This window comes from Callorhinus ursinus, unplaced genomic scaffold (genome assembly GCF_003265705.2).
Source record: "Callorhinus ursinus isolate GAN/ISIS: 27379988/994484 unplaced genomic scaffold, GSC_fseal_2.0 scaffold16, whole genome shotgun sequence".
Classification (NCBI taxonomy): domain Eukaryota; kingdom Metazoa; phylum Chordata; class Mammalia; order Carnivora; family Otariidae; genus Callorhinus; species Callorhinus ursinus.
In genome coordinates, this window is record NW_027397078.1 from 43,145,999 (window position 1) to 43,151,408 (window position 5,410).

The following is a 5,410-nucleotide window of genomic DNA, read 5'->3' on the forward strand; positions in this document are numbered from 1 at the left end:
TGTGGCCAGAACCAGGGAAGGATTCAGATCCACATGCTGGGCCAGACATCGACTCCCCGAGAAGGGCTTTGGGTCTGTTTTTCTGTTGGCTCCTTCCTCCCTCCCTCCTGCCTTCCCCACTGCCGGCTGCCAGGCTAGCGTCAGCCGTAACCCCGGGCAGAACTGCAGGTTAGTCTCCGGAGGGTCCCTGGACCGGGGATGCTGGCAGGGCTGAGGATGGTGGCCCCCTCCAGACACCAGCCATGATGGCATCTGTCCATGCAAATGCGAGACCTCTTCCCTCCGGATTCTACAACGTCTTTAACTTCGCTCTGGGGAACCCCGCTCACTCCCCACCTGCTTGCTGCATGCTTCCCAAAGCCCTGTGTTCTGTCCCCCGTGCTGATATATGGCTAGACAACCAAAGACTTCCAGATTTCAGAAAAGTGGAAAAGCAGGACCAGGCAAGCAATGGGGGGCCTGGGGTGAGGGTGGCGAGAGCTTCTGTTGTGAACAGACAGTGCAGCCCTGCAAGGGCAGGGAATGCACCTGGGGGGCAGAGGAACAGAAGACAGGAAGCGGGAAAGGAAAGTGGGCGAGGCGGGAGGCACAGCTGCATGGTGGGGCAGACCCAGAGCAGACCTTCACCCGGCGAGATGCACCTGTGCCCGGAGCCCTTTGGGGGACACGGCAGGCTCGCCTGGGGATGTGGTCAGCTCTGGGGGGAGGACAGGGCTCGTAAGAAACCCTTGGGCACACGGGCCCGGGGATGGCAAATGACAGCGCCAGCCTCATGGCTGTTGGGGGAAGGTGGGTCCTCAGAGGCGGTCAGATGGGCACCTCTGAGGGGCCCACGGAGGTGGCAGATGCCCCAACATTATATTATGTTATAGTATATCTTATTGCGTTATATATCACTGTATTATATATTATTATATTATATATTATTATGTTGTATTATCTATTATTGAATTATGTTACAATGTATTCTATAAAACAATGTATTACAAATAGTACACTATTACAACACACGCACACCAATGTATTCTATCCATTATATTCATGTTGACATTAATTAATACCTATTAATTATTATATAAACACTATTTTCTTAATATTTTTATTAATTAATATTAATGTACCCATGTACTCACGCATATTAAAATGTTTTCGATATGCTTCTGTAGGAGGAAGTGATTTGTTTTCCTGTCCGGCGGTGCTGTGACCAGGTACGCGTTTTCCAGCGGGGCAGGCGGACTGGAAGGAGTAACGTGATCTGAGCTGTCACCCGCGGCCCCGCATCGTGGACTCCTCTGTGTCGACCTGTTCCGTCAGGCGGCGGGAGGTGAGGCCCTCCCCCACCCCACGCAACCCCGGACCCTGTTCACACGGACTCGCCCCTGGTATTCCGAAGCATTTCCGGAGCTTCTTTCTTGGGAAGACCAGAAGCATTTCACCCGGTCTTCCCTGCCCATTACCTGCAGACAATGCCTCCTCTCTCTGTAACGCCTGCCTCCCAGTTAAGAAGTCCCGTGATCTTGGGGGTCGACAGCCTGGTCTGAGCAGGACCGTCATGAAGGCAGGTCCAGAATGGGAAGGGGCACCTTGAGGGCCTCTTAGGGAGGGAGGCCTCGGTCTAGGGGGGTCTCGGACTCCTGGCCACCGCACCCCCGCAATGCACCCTTCCATGTGCTGGCGTGGGTGATGGTCTGCAGCTCAGAGAGAAGGAGCTGGGTCCTCCCGCACCGGGGTCTCCGAGCTGCAGGAGGACCCGGGACCCAGCATGTAGGAGTGCTTTACGTGCCCGGTGCAGGGGTCTGGGGAAGACCCCCAGTCCTGCTCCTCCGAGAGCCCAGGGCAGGAGGGTCCGAGGAGCCGAGGTGAAATGTGCCTCCCACACACCTTGTCGGCTCTGAGGTCCTGCAGACACCCAGCTGTGTGCACCCCTAGGCGTCCCCGGGGAGCTTCAGGGCCACTTTCTGCTTTGAGGCTGGCCTTGCCCTGGGATCAGGTGGTTGCAGGACCTCTCCCCCCATCCTCTGGAGGGTTCCCCCCCGAGATGAAGGGCTTCCCTGGTGAACTTTCCCCGGCTAAAAACACAACCGCCAAACACTCTGCCCCTCCCCCAGAAGGGGGAGGATGCTCCTTGCTCTGAGATCATCAGGCTCTGGGACAACCTTGCCCACATCACTGAGGCTTCCCCTGCGCTCTGTGCAGAAGCTCCCCCCACATGCTCCTTCTCCCCGAGATGCCCCGGGCTGCACCCCTGCTGCTTCCAGGGGAAGCAGGCGTTTGCTCTTCACCAGCACGCTGTGGCCGGGAGATGCAAACCCCTTCTGCAACTTTTCTGCTCCCCAAATAAACTCTATTTTTTTTTAAAATTTACTCACAGTATTTTTCTTTCAGAGGGAGAGAGAGCGCATCTGAAGCAGGCTCCACGCCTAGAATGTGAGCCGGACGCGGGGCTCACTCTGAGGACCCCCAGATCGTGACTTGAGATGGAATCAAGAGTCGGACGCTTAACCGACTGAGCCACTCAGGGGTCCCGGAAAATAAACAGTTTCAGTAACTGTGCTGGGCCGAATGGTGCCTGCCCAGATTTATGTCCCTTGGAGCCTGGGAAGGAGGCCTTATTTGGAAATAGGGTCCTTGCCGATGTGATGAAGTGAAGGATCTGAGATGAGCTCATCCTGGGTCATCCAGGTGGCCCTAAATGCAATGACTGGTGTCCCTAGACAGAAGAGGAGACACACAGGGAGGAGAAGCCACGTGAACACGCAGGCAGAGACGGGACGGAGGCGGCCGCCAGCCCAGGGACGCCTGGAGCCCCAGAAGCTGGGAGAGGCAGGAAGGACCCTCCCCTGGACCTCAGACTCTGGTCTTCAGAGCTGGGACGGGATGAATCCGCGTGGTTTTAAGCCCCCAGTTGGTGGTCATTTGTCACGGCCACTACAGGATGCTCCTACCATCATAATGCTCTTCCTTATTCTTCTCTGGACCCTAAGCACTCACCCCCGGCCCCTCACTCTGGCCCCGGCTCCCAGTCCCCAGTCCCCCGAAGGCTGGCCGGGCCACCCCGTGCGGTCCGGGACCCAGTGAGGCACAGAGTTGCCCCGCCCATTCCAGAACCTGCGGGTGCCCGGCACGGGCTAGGGCTGCATTCCCAGGTTCGGGTTTTTAACGTAAAATCCGTGCACGTAACCGGAGGCTCCCGGGTCAAGCTCATCGGCGCAGCCAGCGTGGGTATTGACGGCAGAAACTTCTCTCTTCGGCTCACACGGCCTCGCCCCGTGGTTGCCGAGGCCTTCCCGTCACCTCGGGCCGCTGTCTGCTTATCGCCCTTCGCACCTTGCCCGGGGCGGCTCCTTGGCGTTGCGGGACGGGTGGCCGCGGAGACAGCCGACAGCGAGCCAGCGCTTCCTCTGCCCGGAGGACGCGGTTTTCTTTCTCGGTGCGTGCAAGTCTTTCGAAAGGTGCCGACTGTTTTTTTTTCTGTGTATTTTAACCCCGCCCGGACCCCAAAACGTGGAAGCTTTTCAACGAAAACCTTCCTTATCAGCCAACATTGCCTCTTGTGAAATACGTTTCTTCACAGCCTAGACTTTTTTTTTTAAATTTTTAAAAAGATTTTATTTATTTATTTGAGAGAGAGAGAGAAGGACGGGCAGGGGGAGGGGCAGAGGGAGAAGCAGGCTCCCCGCGGAGCAGGGCCCCCCCCCCCGACGTGGGGGTCGATCCCGGGACCCTGAGCTCATGACCTGAGCCGAAGGCAGACGCTTCACCGACTGAGCCACCCAGGCGCCCCGCGGTGTAGACTTGTCAGTGGATCCGGCTGTGCCGTGTAATCCGAGCGGACATCTCCCCGCCCCGCGTCTGCGTGAGCGCCTTCCGCGTGCTTCCGCACGCCCTGGAACGCGCGCACACGGCCCGGAACGGGGTTTTCTTCCTTAAATGCTCCCAGCCGAACCCGGTGTTCAGTATGCGGTTGTGCAGAAAAGCGATCGAGGGGCGCTATCCTGAATTCGCCATGCGCCATCCGCATCCTCTGCGCACGTGAGCCCCGAGCTGAAGGGCCGAGCGGGAAGAGCGGACGCGAGTGTCCCTCATCCGGAGTCCTGGGTGCCTGGCGTCTGCCTCCTGCGGGGGTGGGGGGTGGGGACACCTGGCCGCCCCCTTCCCCGATCCCCTTCCCCCTCCTGAGAGCTCCACGAGAGACACAGACACAGACAGAAGGTCGTCCCGATCCCGCTTTCCACAGGAAAAACTCTGGGGGGAGCAAACCCACAAGGACCTGCAAGATCATCCGACGTCTCAACAGCCTCCAGACTGTGTTCCCCCGGCTCTGGACACGCGATCCCACGTCCCGCTCTGCGGAAGAGCGCAAACGGGCTACGTCTCTGCCAAACGTCCGGAAGGAGCCCGCCGGCAGGATCCTTGAGAAACCTTCTGTTCTCCGTGAGGACGCTGCAGAACGGGGAGGCGCTGCGGGGTGGGGGTGGGGGGCAGTCCCGGGGCAACAGGGGCCCCAGGAACGGGACCTGGGGCGCTCCGGGGTCTGTCCGCGGCTCCCGCCGGAATCCCTAGGCAACCGGCATCATGGGCCCACCTGCCCACCAGCCCCCGTGTTTTTTCATATCGCCGAGACACTATTTATGGGGTTGCCGCTAAATGTCACACCATAAATGCAGCTTGGTGGGTGTCTGGTGGTCGGGGTCCAAAGGACCCAGTTCAGGGAGCGAGGTCCTGTCCAAACGCCCTGGTGGGTGGGAGTCGGGCTGGGGTCTGAGTGCAGACCCCTCAGGGCAGAGGGGGCTTGGCCGAGTCCAGGAGGCAGAGCCTGTGGGTCTGCAAAATGATGCCCGTGTAGGCAGCCAATGTGCACACCAAAAGAGCGGCAAGAAGGACCGAGGGCTCAGGGAGGCCGGATGGGAGGCTGCCAGGCACCTGCTGGGAGACGTGGGTGCCCAGGGGCCGCTGAACCCTCACCTCCGGGTGCTCGTCCCAAGGCCCTCCTGACCCCAAACCCTAACCGAGATGGGCCCGAGAGATGGGGGGTCTGGCATAACTCCCACTCCTCCCTGTCCTGGCCGCGTGCCCGTTTGCAAGATCTGAACGAAGCACTCCATACGGCGGAACCCCAGGCTTCCACCAATAACCCGGGACAGAGACACCTCCTTCTCTGGGCGCTGGGCCTCCTCACCCCTCCAAAGAGGGACCCCACGCTCCACCTGCAAAGTCGTGCGGTGGGCGTATCTGGCTCGAAAAACCATGGCTCCACACACGCCCTGGAGCCTGCCCGGCGGGAGTCCCATGTCGTGGGGACGCCCACCTACCCCACATTCTGCTTTGCTTTGCGCTCCCCAAAATCACTTTCCTGCCCCATGGCCCCCGGCGTCCTGTGCGGACAGAGGGTCTCTTTAAAGACAAGGAC